This window comes from Nasonia vitripennis, assembly GCF_009193385.2.
Source record: "Nasonia vitripennis strain AsymCx chromosome 3 unlocalized genomic scaffold, Nvit_psr_1.1 chr3_random0011, whole genome shotgun sequence".
In the NCBI taxonomy this organism is placed as follows: domain Eukaryota; kingdom Metazoa; phylum Arthropoda; class Insecta; order Hymenoptera; family Pteromalidae; genus Nasonia; species Nasonia vitripennis.
Genome location: NW_022279631.1, coordinates 241911 through 265101, shown reverse-complemented (window position 1 = coordinate 265101; position 23191 = coordinate 241911). Strand labels below are relative to the sequence as shown.

At 34.4% G+C, this 23191-nt stretch overlaps 1 protein-coding gene across 6 annotated transcripts in view; it reads left to right on the top strand.

Moving 5' to 3' along the window:
- Gnao (guanine nucleotide-binding protein G(o) subunit alpha) overlaps positions 1–23191 on the top strand; it is a 376676-nt gene that overhangs the window by 134273 nt on the left and 219212 nt on the right.

The following is a 23191-nucleotide window of genomic DNA, read 5'->3' as shown; positions in this document are numbered from 1 at the left end:
TTCTGAATTTTTCTTAGTGTTCTTTTTTTTCAGGATAGAAAATATCTGTATGGATGTGTATGTGTCAGGTTTCCTACATGACTTGCACAGATCTTTCCATTTCATCAGTATGCAAGCCACTTACTGTCCATGTCAAATTCATTCATGATCATACTAAATCCATGATATTGATGTTCGACGTCTGTTCTTTTGCATAGAGACTTGTTAGATTATTCAAAAACAGACTGCGATGACATTTTTTACTCAACTGTCTTGGTTCGGCTTTTGATCTTGAACTCTATTGCTTTGGCGTCAAAAAATACAGGTGGGTCTATACATGAAAGTTGAATTCATACTATCTAGAATGAATTCAACTCAATATATTGTTACAACATGCCAACAGAAAAAAAGTTGCAAATTTTCAGCCCTGTAGGTATGATAGTTTTCAAATGAGAGCCAAAATAAAATTGTGATAAAAGTAATCGGAATCAGTAAGAATTTTGTTTTTGCTCTCATTTAAAAACTATCATACCAAGAGGGTTGAAATTTTACATATTAATTTGTATTGGCATTTTGGAACAATATATGTAGTTAAATTTACTTCAGCTAATATGAATTTAATTTTCATGTATAGACCTACCTGTATTTTTTGACGTCGAAACCAAAAACTTCAAGATCAAAAGCCGAACCAAGACAGTTAAGTCATCGCAGTCTGTTTTAGAATAATCTAATAAGTCTCTACACAAAAGAACTGACATCGAACTTCAATATCAAGTAACTGGATCGCTTACTGATGTTCTGGAAATATCTATGAAAATCACTTAGCAGATCTCATCATGGGTGATTTTAAACACATAGACACCACTTTGTATAGTATTTACACTTGAACAACATTAAGTTAGTCACTACACTATACTTGTATATACTTTTATACGTGAGGTATATAGTTGTCTAACCCTTTATCACTAATGCAGCAAATTTTATAAATTAATTTTACCTCGCAAGTACTTGGATGATAATTAGAAGACGGCTGGTCGCTGATATTCTCTTTGAGATATGGACAATACTTCTCCGATGCAACAATGAAGACACGTAAGATGTGAGTAGCTTTTACGAACTTTTCGGATAATAGTGGTAAACTATAACTCGGAAAAGTTGTATAAAGAATTCTATAACACCAACGCAGATCGGATCATGCAAACTGTGACAAGCTGACAAGTTATGAACAAAGATGAAGCGCCAACAGGCGCGACTGCTGACAACGTGACAACGTGAAATTGTGGGAATGTGGAATTGTGGATTGTAGCCGCACGGGGCAGATTGTGGGCTATCAGGGCTATCACCAGAGCAGACCAGACAAATATTTTTACAATGGGTTGGCAACATTGCTTCTCACGCACGGAGAATCAGAGATGACGGAGAAGTTGAAGTCTTCTGCTACTTCTTGTGCTCCGTGAATCGAGACGTAGCTCGTGCGAAAGCTGTCGACGTCGGAGTAGCTGGTGAAGCCTTGCATCGTTTCGCGCGATCCTCCAAGCAAAGTCGAACAACTCATGTGCTCTGACCGTGGCTCTGGTGAAGTGAGCTCGACGACTACGCATACATTGTGCGCATCAATCTGGCGGTCAGCTGATGACAGATTCAAGTAGCCGCCTGCGATGTGTGTTTTGACGTTTTGAGGTAGTCACCTGGCTTTAGCTCACCACATTGTCTTACTCGCTTACACTTTTCAGAGATATTATGAGTAAGACTGAGTGCATACTACAGAATGGGAGAAGTACGAAGCCATGCAGCGATGTTACTTTGATAATCGAAAGTACTACTACCACGACGTCTGTGTATGTTTTCGAACAGCCTCCGCTTGCCGTGATATCACTCGCGGATCAGCTGTTTGTGCTTATAAGTAATAGAAGTGTAAAGAGTGTAAAAAAGTGTAATCAGTCCGCCAAGAAGTGTTACTATGCGGGAAAAAGTGTGATTTCAACGAGGGACTAAAGTTTCCAATCAAAGGTTTTTGTGACACTTCAGCTGCACTGTTATCTCTAATGCAATGGCTGCTATGCTGAAAGTGTTGGAAGTTACTTCTTCATACAATTCGGAGAAAGATTGACAGCTTGTGCTGCTTCTTCTATTGTCTAGTGAAATTAGTGACAATATTGTGATTGTGTAATCAATGTTTAAAGTTCATTAAGTGTCATTCTTCTCAGTCGGTGGTATATTTATAGATGGAGCAACGTTGTGAAGGAGACAGCACAAGATGAATCAAATCAGAAGATTTGTCAGTGAATATTACACTTTATTTCCTATTTTGAAACGTCATAACGATAAATTTCAACGTTACATGAGGATGAAATTGACTACGTTTAACTATATTTTATCTAAAGTTGAACACTCGTTAATAAAAGATTGGTGTAACCTACACACGCAACCGATAATGCCTGAAGAGAAATTAGTTATCACTATCAGGTATAACTATTTTGTCTGTTATTCGAACTACTATTAGTACTAATGTTATGATTATTCTTATTATTATTACTATTATTATTGGTTGCAATATAGATACACTGTTTATTTACAGTTTTTTAGCAACAGGTGCATCTTGTAGTGATCTATCCTTTGCATTTTGTATGGCCAAAACGACAATATCCATTGTAATTAAGGAGGTACTTGAATCTTTATGGAAAGAACTGTGTGCTATCCACATGCCAGTACCGACAGAGGACACTTTTATGCTATATTAGAATAAGAAAACCAGATAATTCAGGATCCCTGTATTTTAATTATAAAAAATTCTTTTCAATCCCGCTACAAGCCATCGCTGATGCACATTATCGATTTGTAACGATTGATATTGGTGGATATGGGCACCAGCATGATGCGACGACCTTCAAATACAGTACATTATATAGGGCTTTGAAAACTAATAGATTGAAAATTCCGGAAGACGATGAGCTTTACAACTCCCACGCTGTGCTGCCTTATTTTTTCTGATAAAACCATATTCTGGGAAAAATTTATCTGAGAATCAGAAGATTTTTAATGAAAGGTTGTCTCGTGCTAGAGTTGCAGTTGAATGTGCGTTTGGACGATTGTGTCAGAAGTGGAGGATTTTTTATAAGCCCATTGAACATCAGCCAAAGGAGGTGGAATTAATAGTTAAAGCTGCCTGCATTCTTCATAACGTTATCATTGATTTAGAGAACCCTACCCTTGCTATAACCCAGCAATTACGAGCTGAAGCATCAGTTCTTCCAGACGATGAACGCGAAATAGGTGATTTATTAAACGGTGATGGAGAATTTGTAAGAATTGAACTACAGCAATTCTTTCGACAAAATCCCATTCATTAATACCCTATTCTTGGAAATTATTTGTAAATATATATATATATATATATATAGTTGCAAATCTATTAAATGATATATCTAATTTATAGCATTAAAAAAAATAATTATTTTAGATTCTTATTTTGAAGATTGATGAGTACTGACCTCGGCCATAAGTGAAGTGTAATGCCTTCTAGTATTTAGTACATATGTAGTGGTGCACGCTGTCTTGCTTCTGCTCGTATGAAAATTTCGAAGTCAGCTTGAAATACCGAAATTGCAAAGTTTCGTCAGCCCGTAACCGAAGAGATATGTACCTTAGTCCACACCCAGCAATTCGGGCACATTGGATTTACTTTATCTGGATGCCTCAGATAATCAAAAGAGTACAATGGATCTACCTCTGGAGAGAACATAATATTCACCAACAACATCTCTACTCTTCAGACAGTTTCCACAGAAAATGTTTCAAATGTCCCTCGACAGAATGGGCTTTGACGCTGCATTCTCATCGGTTTAGTGATAAACATTGATACTTATATAATAACATTGAATTTTCGTTTATTCTCTAAACTATTTAATTTGAATGTGAGTGTCTTCGAAAACCCAAGACTTAGAAGTTAGAGTTAAGAGTGTTAAGCAAGAATTTGTCTAAAAAATGTAATTCCACGCACAATGCAGTGTTAAAGTCTTTTATCCGGAAAGAAATTTAACAAATTTTTAAGAAATTAGCAGCAGTGGTTTTGGCTATGCTTGATAGAGTTCTTGTATCTGTCGATTGTCGCAGCAGCATGTTTTTTCGTTTAATACGGCCTTTTTCAGAGCATGACTATACGTAGATATGTTGCATCACACATATTTATATTATATTTTTAAAGGAATTTTAGTGACTTAAATCTGTAGTATAGATAGTAATTATCTTATATAATTAAAGCTTGAATTTTCATTCAACTGTTTAGACATGTTAACTGAGAGCAAACGAAAACAAAAAGAAAATCAATTAAACTATGACAAGCAGAAAAGCAAGTTAGGAAAAAAGTAAAACAAAAGCAATGCCACTGAGAACGATTTTGTCAGAAGTATAAAGTAAAATTATTTATACTACCTATTGTATTTATTTTCTGTATTCATAAATAAAATAAAAAGACGAAACGTTGGTAGGCACCTCACGTGTCTATTACTACTTTATTACTTGGCTCCATTTCAACTTCTCTTAAAAACACGAACTCATTTATAGTATGTATAAAATCGTCCAGACGGCTATGAACAACTTGAACTCGCCAATCTCAATGATGTTTGAGCAAACCATCGCTGCGACGAATCCATGAGACTGCTTAAAAGAGGAACTTTTTTCATCGTTTCAACGACGGAGGCGGAAGGCTGTCAAGCAATCAGCTACTCACTTCGTGACTATTCTCGCCTTAACTCTATGAATCGCGCTAAGTGTTGAGAAATCTCTCGGAAGCTCAAGCTCAAGGACAATTCAAAACGACGAAAGAATCGTAGACTCCAAAGAAGGTATGGCAATTGTCCTGCAAAGCCGAGCTGATTTCAATTGAATAAAAGTACAAGTAACCATGTATCAAATATCTTTTTAAAGCCTTACTTATTACATTATTTTTCATGGAACAATTTAATATGTATAAAAAACGGTTTTCAATATATTCATAACTTAAAGTAAATCAAAATTTCAAACTACATTATTTCTTTCTCGAAAGCGGATTAACGAGCCATTTTTGCAAAGCTAATGATGGTTTAATATCTACTTCTTCTTCGTCTCTTTTTTCTTCTTTTACTGTAACTTTATTAGTTATTGGTGCTGTTACAATATATTCATTTACAATCTCGATAGCTAGAAAAAAATACAAGTATTTTATGATATTACGTAAATTTGGAATAATTCTTCAGATATAAATAACAGATATAAATAACAGTTGAAGCTTGTTTTTCATTATTGGAGACATTCATGTCTGCATTATTGCATTTAATGCGCTTACCATCTTTATCATCAATTGTTGAAGCTTGTTTTTCACTTACCGCTTTTTCATTTTTGGATACATTCATTTCTGAAAAAAAATGCATTATTGCATTTAATATACGTAAACTTGCTAATTGCCATTGGATACTAATAAAGCTACATACCAGCTTCTTGCTTAACGACGGTTTTGCCGACATCAGATTCCTCGTGCTCATCATCGTATTTTGGAGAGAAACGGAAATCATACATTAAACAAAATATTTCTAATCTTGCTCTTGCCTTTAATTGATTATTTTTAATTTTTCTAAAGTAATATAAGGTGCTTTGTAGAAACATCCATTCTGAGTGCTTTACGGGATCTTCAGAGTCGACAAATGGTCCTCCGATTTTGTTACAAGATTTGCAGTCCTGTTTTCGCGGACTTTTAGGTTCTTCAGTTGTGCCTGATTTAGGCTCAGATTTACGAGCAGGCAATGGTGCGCTGGGCTCGTCTGTTTTATCATCGTCCTCAAAATCGTAATCGTCAAAAAGAGCATCGAGATTTCCAGTGGATTCTTGATATACTTTATCTTTCAAGAAACTCATTGCGGTTAAAAGCCAGTTGTTCTTTGAACTACTAGCAGCATCACCCGATCGCGATTTAGGCTGATTAGCTAATACTTTTGTATATAGTTTTTGTAGTGCTCTCCACTTGTTCTTTGCTTGATCCTCTAAAAAAATTATTGAATTATATATATATATATATATATATATATATATATATATATATATATATATATATATAAAATTCATTAGAGGGATTTGTGCGCCGAATGCGTTTTTGTACCATATATATATATATATATATATATATATATATATATATATATATATATATATCCCTCTCAACACACAAATCCCTCTCTAGCTATAAAACCCAGAAAACTAGAAAAGTTCGCTATACAATCTCTGCCACGCTCTTGAAAAATATATTTATAGGAAAAAAAAAGAAAATACACGCGTTAAGAAGTAAATAAAATAAGAACACACGTAGCCAGAATGAAAGAGATTTCAAGGTCGATTCAAAGCAAGCTGGAATAAACTAAAACTACTAAAAGAATAATACCATCCGTTCGTTAACACTAACGTCGTTACCCCAAATAGAAAAAAATTTCTGCTTATTCAGCTACAACGTATGCCTCCCCCCCCCCCCTTAAGTTCGGAGAAAAACATTTGCAGGCATTAATTCGTTTGTGAGTCCTTTATAGGTATATGCACAAACAGACACACACACGCGCGCTCGCGCACACACACACACACACATACACGCACGAATGTACACTTACTTGTAACGTTTAATTCTTTCGCGATGTTGGTCCATACTTCACATAAGTCTTTAGGGCTTATGGGTCCAAGAGTTTTGTCGTAAATAACTGGATTCTCGAACACAAGCCTAATCAAAGCCTCGCTTTTGGGCCTCAGCCATCAAATCGACATAATGTCAGAATAAGAATTGCGAATCCACTCGATCTTCTTATTGTAAAAAACACAAAGGTGTTATTCATGGAAATATGTAAGATTACCTGATAAGCTGTAATATATATTCTCAGCCGAATATGTCTTGGATGTGCTCGAAAGTCAGGGAAATGTTCGCAGGATAATCTTGTCACAACCACTTATGGCACTCGACTTTGCCGAGGACTGTTGCGTTTTGATTGTATGTAGCTAAGTAACGAGGAGAAGGCTGAGATCGCGAGGGCAGCGCACAGGTACTGTAGCTCAGAGCAACGTTCGCAGGGTAATCTTGCCTCAACCGTTTGTGCACTCGATTCTGCTGAGGACTGCTGCGTTTTGATTGTATGTGATACCTAAACGACTACGCTGAGATCGCGAGGGCAGCATACCGGCTTTCTAGACGTAGTAACGCCATCTAGTTGGGATGCAGCTTACGCTTCATACTTATATACGTAAAGCATCGAGCAAAGCATGCTCAAACCGGCTTTACTTGACTCGCCGCAGAGATACGTATAACGTATAACGAACATAAAATTGCTGTGGTAAACTGTTGTAAAGCTGTAGTAAATATCGTCCTTAACACTCTTCTAGTAATTCGGGTTAGTAAAGTTATACATAATATGTCTTCGTAATTATATGTGCATCGATAAGCGTATTTTATTCGATTATTTTGTAACAGATCTCTACATGGAAAAACTTGGTTTTGAGGAAGAAGACGACATTTTGTATCTCAAAATGTTACATCCTGATCTGTGCCAATTGACTGAGGGCGATCGATTGCAATTCCGGGTGCAGATGACGGAAATTTTGAAATCTCATATCGCGCCGGAAGAAGAAAAGAAAAGCCTCACAAGAGATTCTGATACTGGCGTACCATCAAGCAGGAAACAGGTCAAGTGCAATATTGAACCAAATCAATATTGCAACAATAGACCATCCACCAGTAGAAAAATCCAGTCCGAGCCAAATCGAGATTCTAAGAATGTGCCCACACCTCCTAAAAAAATGAAAGTTGTGCCAAGTATCGTAAATTCAGATGAAGTAATAGATCTAGATGACTAAAATATGTAATTCTTATTATAATATGTTTGATAACATAGTTTCTTTTATATTATATATGTTTGATAACGTTTCATATCGTATAGTCGAAACAAATCTTAATACTGCTTTAATCTAGCTAGACGATTGACTAGAATGTTATTCCTATAATGTGTTTGAAATCATAGTTAATACAAGTTTTAATATTGGGTTTATTGATGAAGTGAATGTATTTTAATTCTTAATAAAAAACTTAGTCAAGTTCACTAGTCTGACTAGAGTGCGTTATTGAAACTTTTGCCTTGTATCCGGAAAAAAAGAACTTTATAAAAAAATCAATTAAAAATGATATTTGAAATGGCCTTGTATTTATCTTTATCTGTTGCTGGTAGCTTACATGAAAATTCTTGCATTATACTTCCAATACTTTTTTCAATATTTCTCAAGCAAGTGGTGCTGATCTTATTTGTTTCGCTAAAATCCCAGCATTGTCATTGATGAGTCTAAGCAGATGTCGAAGCGGATACAACAATCCGGAGGTAAGTTTTCACTCTCTGGTTATATATGCACATTGGCCATACATCTGCTTCAACTCATTAAAGACAACCATGGATATTTAAGCTATTTCTGATGTTGTTTTACGTTCCTGTCTAAAACAACCACCACAGGAAATCTAGAAGATCTTCTCAAGCTCTCTTACGTTTCTTTTGCTTTCATTTAAAAAATATTGTGTCTAAAGAGGCAGAGATGATTCTCCAGATATTTTGTGGTGGTTGCAGCAGCCAGGAACGCTAAGCGACATCACAAAAATGCATGAATAAAATTGTAGGTTTATCTTCAATGAGTCTAAGTAGATATTATCATAAAAGCAGATACAACCAGAGCTAAGTTTCTCTTGTTTGGTTATGCACATTTGCTGTACATCTGCTGCGACATCTGCTCGGACTCATTGAAGACAAAGAAGTATTTGTATCCAAGCTATTCTGCGATGATGCTTAGCATTTCTGACTACTTCAACCACCAGAAGACAATTCTTCGCCTGTGTGGTAACAACTATGAGGTGGAGACATAATAAAATTCATGACTACTTGTCAGAACATCACCTTGAAGAAATTAAAAATTTTATCTGAATGTGATAGTGACGAGACATGAAACTTTATAATTGGCCCTTTGGTATGTATTATCATATGACTTTATACTTTGGTGAGTTTTGTGAAAACCAAATTTCAACTTGTAACTGAAAATTCCAAAATGACGCATCCATAGATGTTTCAGTAAACCCTTAGGTGCATTGTATAAACTTTAATACTGATAGAATAATTCAGTATCAAAATATCGAATTTTTAATTAGAAAATTTTTGAAATTATGTGCTGAAATAAAAATGGTACATCTGATAGGCTTGAAATTTAACAGCATGGACCTAAGGGCTTATTGGAAGATATTAGTGCAGTTTGGCGGATGTACTCCAACCATGGAGCGTGCTTTGTTCCAAAAAATTGGAACTGACGATAGTCCTATGTAAGAAACTGCACCTTCTGGTTGTAGTTAAGTCACCAAAATTCATAAATATGTTCCAGTAAACCCTGAGGTGCATTGTATAAATTTTCATTCAAAAAGAATGATTCAGTATTAAAATATGAAACTTTTAATATCAAAAATTTTGAAATTATTATTTTAACAGAGAATGATCTAAAATTTTTTTACATATGTTATAACAATGACAAGCAAACTAACCACCGTAACAGTTTTTATTCAAATACATCCTGTGTATAGGTTGACCTGCAGACACACTCGCGGTTCCCACTTTTCATGTGTCATTTCTTAGATCTATTAATATACGCAAACTCCGTTCACTGATTTGACTTTTATTATTGTATTTTACTTTATTTTTAACCACAGAAAGTTGCAATGGCGCTTTGCCTCTTGCTCAAATACATGAAATCTTTTCATTTTTCAGTATACACATTACAATTGATTTATAAAAATTACTTTTTTATACTTGAGCAGAAGGCAAAATTATTACAACTTTTTATAGTTAAATATTAAGTAAAATATTATAATGAAAGTCTCAGCAGTAAAGGGAATTTGTACAACGATGGTTCTAAGCTATCGCACCCACAAACTGCAAAACGACGAGTGTGTCTTTAGGTCATCCTATACACAGGATATTTGTAAATAAAAACTGTCATGGTAGATAGCTTCCTAGTCATTGTAATAACATGTGCAACAAATTTCAGATCTCTAGATGCAAAATTACTGCTATGTTACTCTGTCAGTATATCCCTCATGAAAAGATTAATTTCATTAAAAGATCAGTAATTTTCCATCTAGGGATCTAAAATTTTTTTACATATGTTATAACAATGACTAGCAAACTAACCACCGTGACAGTTTTTATTTCAATACATCCTGAGTATAGGTTGACCTGTAGACACACTCGCCGTTTCCCAGTTTTCTTGTGTAATTTCTTAGGTTTATCATTTTACAAACTCCTTTGCCACTGAGACGTTTATCGTAACATATTACACTCACACACGATAAACACTTATCTCTCATGCAAGCGATATGCAAATACGTAAGACCACTTGAGTTTAATGACGACAACAGGAGATCGGTGAAGACATTGTTCCTCAATTTTGCAGACAGATGCAAAGGGGTTTCTCCTTTGAAGTTCTTAGCTCCGAACAAGGCTCCTTTTCTCAATTTGATGCTGCCCAACTTGATAGCATGATGAACAGGTGTATCCACTGATGATGCAAGAACTTTGTTGTTTACTCTGCATCCTCTTTCGATGAGCATCATAGCAGATTCCTTCTGACCTTTGGCTAGGGCATGGTTTAGCAGATCATAGTCTGTCCATACGTCATTGATGGGCAATCCTTCCACATCTATGAGCTCCTGCAATTTCTCTATACTGCCAGCTTCTATTACTTCCACAAAAACCATAATGATATCTGTGAAGGAAAATAAGTTTATTTCAATCATTTTAGTTACAGCACATACTTCAAATGGTGCCTTAACACACACGATAAACAAAAAGATACCTTTAAAGCTTACAAGTAGAATCCTTTCTAAGTCGGTGTTGATGTAGCCACTTGATGAACAAATCCTTGCTGACCAGAGTGTTAATCCGTATATGGTGCTGGATGAGCAGATTGTTGGCCGTTGACTTCCAAAGTTTTTAATCTAAAATTACAAATGCAATTAGAATAATAAAGATTTGTTTGATTATTTTTTTATGATAAAAAATTTATTATACTTATACTGTAAGTGAAGTAAAAATGCATTAAATCCATGAATAATCAATATAAATATTCAAAAGTGTGATTTTTTAAATTTATTTACCTTGTTCGTTGAACAACTTTGCTATCTGAGAAGTTACTATCGGAGAGATGTCAATTATTGCTGCATTCAGTATAAATCCCATACCAGATTGTACCTTGGCAAAAAGAAAGTACGTTAGAAGTGTATTTATTATTTATTGCAAATGAAAGAAATGAAAGAAGAAAGAATATTAATTCAATGTTTGAAAAGAAGAGATGAAAGAAAGAAAAAGAAGAAAAAGTAAAGGATTTGCAGTGCGATGCTGCTGGCTGCAGCAACTCCTAGACCAGCTTGACAGCCTCCCTGCTCTAATGGTTGACGTATAGGCAGTGATAGAATTGAAGCAGGTGCCCCAGGAGGTAGCTTTTCCTTTCTCGAATTTCTGAAACTGCAAATTTTCAGAACATAACCACAAAATTCGTATGACTTTTTGTGCATGAGAAATGATATGTATAGTTTCATTAATAAACTTTCAGCTGTTGGGAGCTGTCCACGAATGCAACAATGTGTCGACATTTTGCTCGCCGAAAAATTCTCCACTCGCGACTGCAAAATGACGACAAAAAGACGGCACGCGTGCCGGCGCATACGTGCGCTGAAATTGCCAGCACGTGCTGTTATCTGGGTGCTCCCGATTCTCTTCGCAAATTCGCAATCTTCCATTTGTACATGGACTGCCGATTGCCAAATATACTGGCGCCATCTCTCTGACGAATCCATCAACTAAATTGGGGTTGCATTAATTTTTGTTAGTGACTCCGGCGTTCCGCGTTCCGCATTCCGCCGGTTCTTGGTCACACCTCGGTTACTGCTCGGTCACACCTCGGTCGACCGCGGTCAATCTGGAATGAACCACGGTCGATCGCGGTTAGCCTCGATGCACCTCGGGTGAACCTCGGTCGACCTCGGATTAATTTTGGGCGGACCTCAGTCGATCCTATGTTAAATTTCACTCGAATTCGAGATAACCTCGATCGAAAATTAAAGAACAAGATTTTGCTCGAGGATCGCGCACTAGCCGAACTCGGGTCGAATCTAAAGTAAACTGACAAGGAAAGGTACCCAACCCGAACTCACCGATTTTGATAATTTTCATATATGTTGTAGAACATAAAAAAATAAGAGACACGTATTTTTTTTATCGGCTAATTTTCACTTTTAAGGGGTAAAAACCTCCCCTAAAGTTAACCCCCAAAAAGCGTTTATTTAAATATCTCGGCTTAAAATTAATATTTTTCAATGAAACAAATTGGAGGTTATTTCTTACAAAAAGAGCAAGTATTTCATGGTGATTTGAAGAGTAAGGGTAGCATCCCCTATTTTTTAGGGGTTGAAAACATATATTTTTTGGCATAATTTTATAATAAGAATGTTTAAACCGACTAAAAAAAATTGGAAAAAATGTTTAAACATCCTTAATAACAAAATTTAGTTGACGCCTTTCGGTGTTTTCATAAATATTACCCCTAAGGGGGTGAACCACCCCTAACACAAAATAACTGTAAATATGTAATTCAATACATAATATTTCGTAGAAAGTTTGTATATAGAGGTTTTCGAGGTCGCTGATTACAAATCTGTATCAGATTTTGAAAATTCAAAATGGCGGATCCAATATGGCGGACGGAAATATCGAAAAAAAATTTTATATAATAAAAAAGTTTTAAACGACTAAAAAATTTGGAAAAAATTTGTAAACATCTATAATAAACAAATTAAGTTTTTCGGTTTTTTCATAGATACTTCCCCGTAGGGGGGTAAACCACCCCTAACACAAAATAACTATAAGTATACTTCAATCCATAATATTTTGTAGAAGGTTTGTATACAGAGGTTTTCGAGGTCGCTCTTTACAAATCTGATATCAGATTTTAAAAATACAAAATGGCGAAACCAATGTGGTGGACGAAAATGTCGAAAAAAAATTTTAACTTTCAAAAAAACTTGTTTACAAATGTGTGATCTTTGTAGCCTGTACATGTGAACTAAAGAGCCTTAAACCCTAAACCCCTAAAGAACAAATAGGCTAAATGATTGTGCATTTTAACCAAACGACTCCAAACCCCTAACCTGCAGACAAGCCGAAGGCCTATGCTTTACCGTAGACACGAGTATAGACATATTACCGATATTTTATTCTATCATTTTGTATGTAACAAATAACGTCTCGTTTTATGTTTCAATCAAAGATTATTTATTTTTCTGCTTTTATAAATTAGCATAATTTCAAAAGTAATTTCATAAATTATAAAGTATTTCATAAATTGCATAATTATATAATTTTATAAAGTCAAAAAGTCCACACTTTTTTGCAAATGAAAAAACATAGGTTAATAAAATTAGTTTATCAAACTCTTTTGCGTTTTGTAATAAAATTTAATGTTGTCAAACTTGGGAGTTTTTCATTGTTACAATTATTTCGTAAGCCAAACGTTTTTTAGATGAATTCTCGAAGTAATGATTATTGTATCTATAGTAAAATATTTACAGTCTGGAATTCCATAATAATACTATTTGATACGATTTAATGAATTTATCAAAAAATCTAAATTTAATAATAAATATTATTATAATTATTATTATTATTTTTCATTATCATTGCTATTATCAGTATTACTGTTATTATTGCTATTGCAATTATGCTTATTCTTCTTCTTCTTCTTATTATTATTATTATTATTATATTACTATGATAATTTTTGTTATTGGTAAAAATACATAAAAGAATATTAATACTCGAACTTCATTTGCAATTAAAGAACACGTTGTTATTGAAAGGGAATTTTATATGCATTCATTAGTTTAATGAATGTTATCGTACATTCAATGATAATTCCACAGATAAATGTCTTTCACTCATAAAAGTTGTTGACAATATGTGCGAATCAGTATGTTCTTCTTTTAGATTGTTTTCATCGAGTGTTTACCTCAGCTGCCTGTGTTATTTTTTAGGCAGTGAGTGAGTTTTGTGGGTATTCTAGTTCGATGCCGGAAAGTACGAATAGTACGTCTTTTTGTTTGTCAGTGGTATCATACAGTTGTAGAAAATTTTCTTTAGTGATTTTATATAGATTTACATTATTCAATTTCAAAGTGAATAAAAGTTGAATAAAACCAAAAATAGTTTTCCGAACATCACAAAGTGGAACGAGAATTCTTCTCCAATGCATAAATTAATGATTTGATTCAATTTACATTCACTCGTTTTATTCTGGTAGAAATGTAGCAGTCGTGCCTTACATGCAAAAACACAGCTTGTATAAATTTTACCGCTTGTTTTCATTTTAGATTGAAAAATGAAAATTAATCCGTTAAACGTTCTAAACTTATTATTAGCATACTTTCAAGCGTTAAACATACCAGATAGTGTCACGAATTATCACGAAACAGAGTTGGCCGAAAAAATAAAAGAAATTTTAATAGATGCAACACATGATTTCAACGATGTAGAAATGATTACTGATGACTCTTTGGATTTTCAAGAAGAGTATAAAGACCATAATGTGGAAATAATTGAAGATGAAGTGCAACATCATTTTCCTGATCCGGATATAGCACCAACAAATCAATGTACAGCAGATAATGAAGAACTAGATTTTGAATACAAAAAAAGAGCTGTAGAATTTTGGAGAAGTAGCAAAACGAAGCAAAATTTAAGTCTCAAAACAGTGCAAAACAGATTCAAAAAAGTATCATCTATTAGTCAGCTACGTCGTTGGGCTCATTCAATTAATAAAGGTGGCACGTATAGAGAAAAAGTAGCACAAATTTGTCAGTATACCCTGGATAATTTTCAAGCAGCTCTCGACAGTGGTTCAATTATCCATGATGAAGATATAATTCGATGGGCCTTACAAGCTAAAAAAGAAATTGGTTTTGACGATATTAGATTCAAAGCTTCTAAACATTGGTTACTCAAATTTAAGCAAGCACACCGAATAGTTTCTAGGAAAATAAATAAGTTCATAACAAGAAAAACACTAGAAAGTAGTGCAGAACTAACGGCTAAAGCTGAAGCATTTATCGATGACGTTAAATCGTGTATACCAAGGATTGGACTCGAAAATTTGTATAATACAGATCAGAGCGGATTTCAGCTAGAAATGCATTCTGGAAGAACATTAGCAGTAGAAGGAGAAAAGCAAGTGCAATGTCTGGTACAGTCAATTTCAGCAACAACGCATAGTTATACTATACAGCCACTAATATCAGCTACTGGACAACTGTTGTCACCGCTATTTCTTGTTTTAAAGGAACCAAGTGGCAAGTTTGGCCCTATTGTAGAACAAAACATATTTAGACCAGAAAACGTGTACGTGGAAGCATCCAAATCTGGAAAATTAACAACAAGTAAGGGAACTAATAACAATTTTTACATTGTAATATCGTTGATCAGTTAATTAGTAAGTCGTTTAATTGCAGATCACTTCAAAATCTGGTTGGAAAAAATATTTTATCCCTATGTAGGCCATCACTCAATACTATTACTTGATTCTTGGAGTGGTCATTGTGACAAAGTTATAGAAGAAACAATGCCACAAAATAAAATTATTAACATAAAAAAATTCCAACTAGAACCACAGGAAAAATACAACCACTTGATGTCTATGGATTCCGTATTTGGAAAATCTTTGTCCGAACATTTTCTGATAATGTAATGTTAATGGATCATGATATGAATTTACATGTGAGAAATAATATAATTAAACTTCAATCATTGGTTCACAACCAACTGTCTTCACCGAGATATATAGATTTGTTTAAATATTCCTGGTATAAAAGCGGTTACGTCAATGAAAAACCAGATAAATTTGATAATCCTATAGATTTCAGTTTTGGAAAGTCTTGTGCAACACATTGTGAAATAGAAGGGTGCACAAACATTGCAATTGTACGATGTGGTTGGTGCAAAAAAGCATTGTGCTTTAAACACTTTTATGAGGACTACCATTATTGTAAAAACATCGTAAAATAGTATATTTTATGCTCAATACAAAAAATGCACTATGGCAAAAGATAAAAGATTGTTTATTATTATTATACTCTAATATTATAAACAAAAATACATTATAAGTTGAATTTAGAATAAAGGAATTTCAATAACATTCTGATAACAATTTCTACGGAAATTATAAAACTGCTTCACACACAGAATTTTCTTGTTTACAAATTTAGGAATTTGAGGTGGTTTGGTTAAAAAGCACAACCATTTAGCCTATTTGTTCTTTAGGGGTTTAGGGTTTAAGGCTCTTTAGTTCACATGTACAGGCTACAAAGATAACACATTTATAACAAGTTTTTATGAAAGTTAAAATTTTTTTTCGACATTTTCGTCCACCACATTGGTTCCGCCATTTTGAATTTTCAAAATCTGATATCAGATTTGCAAAGAGCGATCTCGAGAACCCTTATATACAAACCTTCTACAAAATATTATGGATTGAAGTATACTTATAGTTATTTTGTGTTAGGGGTGGTTTACCCCCTAAAGGGTAGTATCTATGAAAAAATCGAAAAACTTAATTTGTTTATTATAGATGTTTACAAATTTTTTCCAATTTTTTTAGTCGTTTAAAACTTTTTTATTATATAAAATTTTTTTTCGATATTTCCGTCCTATTGGTTCCGCCATTTTGAATTTTCAAAATCTGATAACAGATTTGTAATCAGCGACCTCGAAAACCTCTATATACAAACTTTCTACGAAATATTATGTATTGAATTACATATTTACAGTTATTTTGTGTTAGGGCTGGTTTACCCCCTTAGGGGTAATATTTATGAAAACACCGAAAGACGTCAACTAAATTTTGTTATTAAGGATGTTTAAACATTTTTTCCAATTTTTTTTAGTCGGTTTAAACATTTTTATTATAAAATTATGCCAAAAAATATATGTTTTCAACCCCTAAAAAATAGGGGATGCTACTCTTACTTTTCAAATCACCATGAAATACTTGCTCTTTTTGTAAGAAATAACCTCCAATTTGTTTCATTGAAAAATATTAATTTTAAGCTGAGATATTTAAAAAAAACGCTTTTTGGGGGTTAACTTTAGGGGAGGTTTTTACCCCTTAAAAGTGAAAATTAGCTGATAAAAAAAAATACGTGTCTCTTATTTTTTTATGTTCTACAACATATATGAAAATCATCAAAATCGGTGAGTTCGGGTTGGGTACCTTTCTTGTGAGATTTGAGCTTCGGGGTTAACCTCGAGAAAACTCTAACTAATTCGAGGATTATAGCCTCGATCGAGCTCCCGAAAAGTCTCGACGTTGGCTAATTAAATACTATATTTATTCGGTTTTGGGTTTTTTTTTTATTTTTCGATTGCCATATGTCGTGGGTCGTTCGAGGGTTTCTGAGTGGCGTACCCTCGGCGCCAACTACTTTCATCGAAGTCAACTACAGTATAAAAACTTTCATTACGCTTTATACGCGGATAGTATTTTTTTTCATTCTTACGTTATTTTTTTCATTTTTTAATACATCTCTTTTACCTAGGTAATTTTGTCACTGTGAACGCACTCTTATTGCAAACGTGTATTTAAATAATTGATCACTAAGCTTTAAATTTTTAGTCAATAATAGACAGTAAGAAACAATTTTCTCCTACGGTGACTTTCTTTATTTTGATGTTTGCTACCTCTGTGATTTATTTAGGAATACTCCAAGCAATTCATAAGCTTTGCCACAGGCTTGATATATAAATTCTTATCATTTTAGCACAAATTTATTGATATCTTCATTTTTAGCCAAAGATACAGGGTCTCTGCGATTCTAGGACCCATACAGGAATTTTGCACTATAAAAAGGTATCTCCATGAATTTTTTAGTGGTCGTAGTACGGTTCGAACTCTTATTTTCACCAATCTTCAGGTTTAAATAGCTTATAAGATAGGTATAACATACTAGCACACACACACACACACACACACACATATATATATATATATGAGTGGTTCTCTGTCAAATCAAAGATGAAAAACTTTTTTCTTCTTCAACCCACGGTAAATATGTTTCATAAAAAGTTTCCAATGCACCTGAATTTTTTCAGATTTTTAAATTACTTATTACTTTTTACCAAAATGGTAGGAAGCTAAAGATGTTAATTTTGGCAATTTTTGGGTTTTCAGCACAATTTTGGAGTATAACCAAAATAACTATATATATATATATATATATATATATATATATATATACACACACATCCAGGGAGTTTGCTTTGCCAGTTCTAAGCCCGGGGCCCTGCTGTACAAATAACCAAAATAACTATATATATATATATATATATATATATAATATATATATATATTATATAGTTAGTTTGGCTATACGAATCGCCACCGAATCGTCAGCCCGGCCTGAGAAACCGCGCAGGCGTCGTCTACGAGAATTTGTATCATTTTGTAGTTCACTCAGATTCAGACAATATACTTTCATTCTATTGAACTTACACGTGAGTGCTCCTTTCTTTGTAGAATTCTCAATTACCCCAGCCGTCTGGTTACCCACGGATACGCGGAGAAAAGCGTGGTGCTCCGGGCGCACCACGCATTTGTAGCGAGCATTTGGCAGGCCAACGTACGCGTGATAGGGCTGCACCAGCGGCTAACGTCCGCTTGCTATCGCCTGGCCACCACCGAGGGATCGCCGACCGGAAAATCAACCTCCTGGAGGTGACGTGCAGCATCTTCGCGGCCGCACGATAAGCTGTCGAATATATATATAGTATGTCGCACATAAAGCGGACACAATCTTAATTTTCGATTTTTTAAAGAATGTTGATGGCCACATCAAAGGTTGCAATAAAGTTCATGCAAGTATCTACAAGAAAAGCAGGCTTGGACGCAGCGTGTTGGAGTAACAGTGTTACAAAGTGCGATAAGCATGATTTATTCTTGTGAGACAGAGGGAGAGAGAGAGAGAGAGAGAGAGAGAGAGAGAGAGAGAGAGAGAGAGAGAGAGAGAGAGAGAGAGCGAGAGAGAGAGAGAGAGAGAGAGCAATATTGGGGGCGGCCGCGGCCGTGATCCTATCTTAGTTGAAGCCCGGGGTCCGTCACATTTTATTGCACTCTTTATTTGAGTGATTTTTTTATCTATTGAAAGTCGTTGATTATTACCGCGGGCGAAGGTTTACTGCCCGAGTGAAGCGAATAATCGACTTTACTGTCATGTTGCATATAGTGCTTTATTTACGACTGAAGTATGTAGCCACTTTATTTCTTCAAAAGTGGGACATACTCAGCTATCGGAATTTTAATCAAAATATACGTTTGTTATTATTTTCTATTTATTCTATTATACTTATTTCATCTTTCTATATTAATAAAAAATCTTCGTCGCCGCCGCCGTTTGAGAAATCAGCTCTCCCTTAATTTGGGTTATTGGGTTAGAATCATGCCTTTTTTCACGTTATTTTTAACCCAACTTTTGTTATTGGGTTAATAATGAACGATTTTTACGTAATTTTACTGTTTTTGGCTCCCCCTCATTTTAGGTTATTAGCTCCCCCTCATTCTGGCGCCCCCTCAATAAGCATCCTTCTTATTTTGGCTTGCCTTCATTATAACTTCCCCTTATTCGGGCGTCCCATGATACATATTTTACCTTTTTCTGCTCCGCTCGCCAATGCCCCATTTGGATATAATATGCTATGATTAAATATTATCTATTAATACTAAATATGCAATTCAGAAAGTACTGACAGATTTCCACACCACCCAAGGGGTACTGCCATGAACATACTGTAAATTTAGTGGAGTATGCTGTTAGTGCGTTTTTTTTAATATTTTGTTAATAAACATCAACAATGTGTTTTTCTTAAATATCATTACTAACATTTATTACTCTTTATATAAGTTTTACATTTATATTTTCACATTTATTATGTGTTTTTCTTCAATGTTTATTAGACTTATAATAATTCTTTCAAACTATCATCATATTCACCAAGCGGTGGTAATTTTACTTTACCATTATGACAACAACTTTTTTTAGAAAACTCTACGGACCTGTAAGAAGCATTACAATAAGGACAGACGTAATCCATTTCACCAAAGTCTAAGTAAGAAAGTTTTAATGAAAATAGTTTATTTGCCCTTTTTATCCTTAAACCTTTTTTTCTGTAATCTAATCTCAGTCATAATTTCCACAATATCTTTGCATCTCTTTTTATCTAATCTATCGTCCGTCATATTCTGAACTACGTCTTTGCACCTTTTTTCTCTAATCTATCGTCCATCATTTTCTGAACTACATCTTTGCGCCTTTTTCTCTAATCTGTCGTCCGTCATGTTCTGAACTACATCCTTGCACCTTTTTTCGCTAATCTATTATCAGTCATATTTTCAACAATATCCTTAGGCCTTTTCTTTTGTAATCTGACTTCGCTCTTGTTGTTGACTGCATCTTTTTGTCTTTTTTTATCTAAAGAATAAGAACTCATCTTTTCTACTCTGTCTTTTTTCCGATTTTTTTTTATTAAACGGGTTTTACTCATATTTTCAATTAAGTCACCTTCCCTTTTCTTTTTTCGATAATCAGTGTTTGAATTATCAATTTCAACTCTTTTTAATTTTAAAGCATCACGGTTTGTATAATAGTAACTTTTATAGGAATTTTTTTATAATTAGTCCAATAATTTAAATTGTTATAATTTTGTATGTCATAATGTCCTGTGTCTATAGGATCATATAAAAATAAATTCAACTCATTATAAGTAATCGAATCGCGACCGTAATATATAGGATTAATGAAGTTTTTACTAGAAACTGAAATACAACAGAATATAGGCGAACAAATGTAATTTCAACGTCACTGCCGTACGTACAATTCATTGGCATATGCATTTCACAAGTAGTTCTATCAGTAAATTTTAAAGATTCGTCGCCTACAACAAATGGCTCAAAGTATTCCCAATTCTTATAAACATGATTTACAATTTAGGCTTTAATTTTCATATGAATTTCTTCCGTATTAAACAAAAAATACGAAAAGCAACGAAATAAGCAATTGCCATCTCCAAGGATTTTTTTTTTCTATTTCACATTGTGGCACATTCTGTTTATTGAATATTCTGTCTATCTACTATTTTAAAATTTTTATAGATCGAAAATACTTAACTTTCAATGTTGAGTATGGTTCTCTTTATCTCTTTTTTCCTATTTCTCTCTCTCCTTCTCTCTTTCAAATGATTGCAGCCTGGATTTAGTATCCCGCACAATAATTTATACATAAAAACTCGCGATTTAATTTTGAATTCAGTTTTATAGGAATAATCAAACTATTTGTGCATATAGCATTAAAAAATCGGGAGTAAAACTTCGAATTTAACTCAAACGTAACCAAATTTTGGACGCGACGTGAATACAAAGCTGCCAAGAATTTGTTGTTATGTGTTGTTAATACGGTTACTATGCATTATATTATAGGTAACCACTGCGAGTTTAAACATAAAAGATTTTCGAATATCGAATACAATTAAAATTAGAACTGCAGTAGAAATATTTTCAACTTATAAATTACTACCGATTTTAAAATTGGGGGTTGGCGAGCAAAGCGAGTTCAATAAAAAAATTAATCATTGTGGAATGTGTTACGTGACAACTTTCTGAATCTACATTTGAAATAATGATTTCAAGTGTGGCTTCAAGAAAGTTCCACGCGTATAAAGGTACAGCGAGACTCAAGGCCACAAAAGTATCAAGTGGCCAAGAATCTCGCTGATCCAAACAACTTTCCCGCCGACGGCTAGAGGCGCACGTGCTGAGCTACGTTGCAGTTTCGGCGCGCAACTAGTTGCCAGGCCCCGTAAGGCCTAATGAGTGCAACAAGCGTCGACATTGTAACGTGGCTGAAGGGAAGTAAGCTGGCGGCAGCGTGGGAGGTCCGGAACAACTTCCGAGCGCCCTCAAGCCACGCTGCTTTCTCACTCCGTGATCGGGCACAGAAGCCGGCGGACCGATGGATTTCAAAGTTACATTCAGATTTTATTCAGAGATTTAGATTCGGTTTTAGTTAGATTCAATAGCGCTTGTTTCCAAGATTCAATCTAAGAGATTTAATCACTTGTGTACAAAATTTCTTTGGAAAAAAATACATAATCAGTTGGACCATAGCCTTTTGCCATTTTAAATCTGTCAAAACCACTCACTCGAAGTTTCCAAAATAAGAAAAGAGGAAAATATAAGAAGGAAGAGTAAGCCATCTAGGAACGTCTTCAACTAATAGACGCAAGGTAAGTTTTCAATTATTAATTTGGACTACCACGAAAAGGAAAGGAAAACGTTTGCAGGCAGGGACACGAATCCTGACCAGGTTCCACTTGTAGAGGGTGTTAGGTAGGCAAACTCGCATAAAAAAGAAAGATAAAACAACAAGTTGAACAATCAAAATCGTAATAAGAAGATTTAGAAATTATAAAATTATACAATTAAAAACGAAAATTGAAATTACGGGGTTGGCGAGCGAAGCGAGCAGAGGGGTACCCCCCCCTAGTATATAATATAACAAAATAACAATCATTTTGATAATTTATACAAAATAAATAAATTTTTCAACTTTTTAACATTTTTTCAAATTTTAAAAATTTCCAAAATTTTGCGGGTATAAACAGTTTATTTCCCGCCAATTTACTTTATTCCCGCATTTTGCGGGAATAAACAATTTATTTCTCGCATTTTACAGGAATAAAGTTCTTTGCGGGAAACAAAATATGAGGGGATAAAATGCTACTTTAGTCCCACTTCTCGGGGAATAAAGTGGCTATTATAGTTCAGTGGTGAATAAAACTCTTTTCCTCTCGCATCCCGGGAGTTTTAACTCCCGAAAAATTTTTCTTCTCCCATCGGTCAAAAAACTACAACCTTAGCCCCTAATTTTAGGTTAAAAAAACGCGGAAATCGTGCAGGTGTGGTGAAAAAGTATATATAACCGAGCAAGCGAGGTAAATCTGGCTATTAGAGAATAATTAATCTAATTTAATCCTTAAGCGCAGAGTAAGGAGCCTCTGGTGCAACTCTTTATTCTGTTGCTACTTTTTACGGCGAC